At 44.1% G+C, this 3,424-nt stretch overlaps 1 pseudogene; it reads right to left on the bottom strand.

Moving 5' to 3' along the window:
• Nucleotides 1–517: 517 nt before the first annotated feature.
• Nucleotides 518–2,836, bottom strand: LOC119360444 (annotated as a pseudogene).
• Between the last annotated feature and the right edge of the window lie 588 nt (nucleotides 2,837–3,424).

Genomic DNA, 3,424 nt, shown 5'->3' with positions numbered 1-3,424 from the left:
GACTGAGGGGAGAGTGGAGAGTGGAGCGGTGGGTGGGTGGGCTTAAAGAGCAGACAAGGGAATTGAAGAGGCGTGAGCCATTGGGCCACTAGCAACTGCTAAATAGGTAGGTTAGTACCTGCCCTTGATCAAAGCACTACTACTTACCGCACTGGCATTGCCACCAACGTTAAATACCACAGGTCCTGGGTTCGAGACCTAGGCAAAACTCTTTTTGTGTAATTTTTTTTCTTTAAGAAAAATTTGGTACATGCATACAAATTCAGTCATACAAAACAGCTACTGCAGACATATAAATTCAGACAAATTCAGTCATATAAAACAGCAACTGCATGCATATAAATTCAGGCAAATTCAGTCATACAAGACAGAGACAGTTAACTTCATTTTCTTATCTGAACCAACTTCAGTTTCTTATCTTAACCCACTTCAACTTCAATATCTTATCTTAACACAATTTAGTTGACACAAATCCAGGAGGAAAGATACAAAGTGGTTTTTTTACAATGACACAGATTCAATCAAATTCATTCAACATGCCCTTCAGCTTCCTTATCTTCTCCTTGGTGGCCTCTTTGTGTTTGAATAGGTCACCAATCATGTACTCAAGCTTCCTTTTCTCATGCTTCAAGTCATCCCTCTCTTGAGTCACTTGTTCCCTCTCCTGCACTGCTTGGTCCCTCTCTTTCTCTGCTTTAACCCTGAATACCTGATGAATGTTGGTTACTGACTTGTTTGTAATCTTCTTCTTCTCAAGTTCTTCCTTTAGATCAGTCAGAGTAAGTTGTGTGCTGCCTAGTTGACTCATTGCCTGCTCCTTCTCAGCCACCATCTTAGCAAAATCAAGCTTGAAATGCCTCAACTCATTCTCCATCTTCTTATTCTCTTCAACAACCTTCAAATTTTCTTCAGCACTCACAACATTCTGTCTGAGCCTCTATTTTTTCTCCTCTTCATACCTGGTCCATATAGTATCTAGGCTCATCTTCAGAGCATCAGGCCACTCAGGGTCAACCCACTCAACATATCTGCATTTAGGTACTTCCTAACAATTTAGAACATATAAAAAAGAGGTTAACTGCCAAGTATTCAGTACTGTGCCTGATGATGGAACTTAAAACATACTACAAATCACTTCCTGTTTAACAGTGCCAAATGCAAAAATATTACTAACCTTCTATGCACAAGCTAGAAACCTTCTGCCAGTGTCAACAGATTCAAATGCCACATTCTTTTCAAGCAAAGATCCATGCCCAGATCTAAAGCTAGGCAGATCTGTAGCCAAGCCACTCCATTCCTCACAGGATATTGTGGTAGGTGTCTAAAGAAAGGAGAGACATTTCGAATCAATTGAGAGAGAAACCCTAGCTAAGAAACCCTATACTGGATTTGTGTGAGATTGAGGAGCACACTAACCTTGCTGGTCACAGAGTCATCTTCAGAAGAACTGGGAAGATCATCCCAGGACACCATGGTTGCTACTAGCTGAAGATGACAAGGGGATCTGTTGGAGAGAGGAGAGATGGGAACTGGTGGTGCTGGTGAAAGATGAGGAAAGATGAGGAAGAAGAAGGGGATCTGGTGGTGGTGGTGGACTGGTGGTTGACCAAAGCTACATGTAGAGTGCAAGTTGATGGGTGGGTGTTTGCAGCAGGTGCAAGTACATGCTTGCTTTTGAGTTCAGTTGTGCTGAGATTCACTTACTTCATTTAGTACAGCAATTAGTTTGCAAAGTTAGTTCAGTTCTGACAGGAATTTCTGTCAGTAATTTGAAAGCAATGAGTTAATTTGAAAGTACAATCCAGTTAACTTTGCAAACTAAATTCAGTTAACAATTGAAATTAAGTGAACTGCAAACTAAATTTAGTTAACTATAAAAATTTAGTGAACTGCAAACTTTCTGTCAAAATTAGTTTAACTACACTTCTGACATGAAATACATCTGTTAGTTTTTTCAAAGCAATTAGGTCTATAGCATTTAAAAGCAAGTAGGTCAAGCAGGCTTCACATTACTGACATATTATCCATTACAACAAGCATTACAACTAAGCATTATTGAGCAAACAAAAGCAACCATTTTAGTATGCTCAGTTTACACACCTGCACCTACTGAATTAACATCACTTCACTTCTTCATAATTAAGGTGAAACACATCACACAAAGCACTATAACAAAACCAATCATCAGCTTCAGCAGCATCAAAGTCTCTCTGCCTAACCCTATAAGCATAGCCATTTGCTTCTTGGTAGCATACTTATTCTCATTTGCTGTTTGCCTCTCCCAACCATGACCCTTCCAGCTGTGCCTCTGCCTGCCATTGATCCAGTCCTCTGCTTCTCAAGCTCTTCCCTCCTATCCTCAGCTGCACCAATTGCATCTACAGTAGCATCACCAACCAGACGCCTTGTTTCAACCAGATGCTGCACATACTCAAGCTCCCAATGCCAGAAATCACAAGTGACCTGATTAATCAGTGGCAAAATTAGTTAACCTTGTTAACCAACTCCACAAAATTACAGATTTAATGAATCAACTACTGCATTGCTCTAAACTACTGATTTGCTCTAAACTACTGCATTAGTTAACCAGCTGCTCTGCTTCATTACTACAGTTGACACGGCATGAATATACTGAACTGGCACTTACATGGTGGTTCACACACTTGTAGAAGATCCATCCATCGTGCTCATCGGTGCTAGACTGGTAGAACCTCACCTGCTCACCGCAATCCGGGCACCCGATCAGTGGTATAGCAACGGAGCGGCCACACAGTGCTGAGCGGATGGAGCTGGAAGACAACATGAAGGAGGAGACAGAGGAGGCGAAGGAGGTCATCGGCAATGGCTGCGGCGGTGGAGGGTGATGGCGTCGACAATGGCTGCGGCGGCACGGACGGGAGTTGGCTAGGATTCGGAGGAGAGGAAGCGGAGAGCGAGAGGGGATTGGAGGTGCGGTCCGACCGGGTGGACAGGTGCGGTCCGGTGCGGTCCGACCAGGTGCGTGCGCATTTGCAAAAAAAACCTCCAGCCATCTAGTATTACCCCCCCCCACCAGGTGCTGCACATGTGGCGGTCAAAGCGCAACTGGCAAAGGCTGACTCGGGCAAGTCAGCAAATACGTAGCTCAAATCGTATATACGGACCAAAGTGAACCCCCTGCGCAAGTATATGGACCGTAGTTCGGGTATTTTGAAGTAGTGGTACTTAAGTGTGAGCCGGCTCAAGTTTTGTGACCTATGATAAATTTTTCTCTTTCTAAAAAGAAAAAAGGAAACGCAGCGCTCGCGCGGCCACCGCCGAGTCGCACGCATCGGATGATCAATCTCCAGAGTCGAGATTCAATCGCTCGCGCGGCGCCGCCGTTTGCCTCCCGGGTCCCCAGCCGCTGCCCTCCTCTACTGTGCGTTATTCACCCGTGTGGCGT

Source organism: Triticum dicoccoides, chromosome 2B (genome assembly GCF_002162155.2).
Source record: "Triticum dicoccoides isolate Atlit2015 ecotype Zavitan chromosome 2B, WEW_v2.0, whole genome shotgun sequence".
Classification (NCBI taxonomy): domain Eukaryota; kingdom Viridiplantae; phylum Streptophyta; class Magnoliopsida; order Poales; family Poaceae; genus Triticum; species Triticum dicoccoides.
The sequence above is the reverse complement of the archived record's forward strand: the minus strand, read 5'-3'. Positions and strand labels throughout refer to the sequence as shown.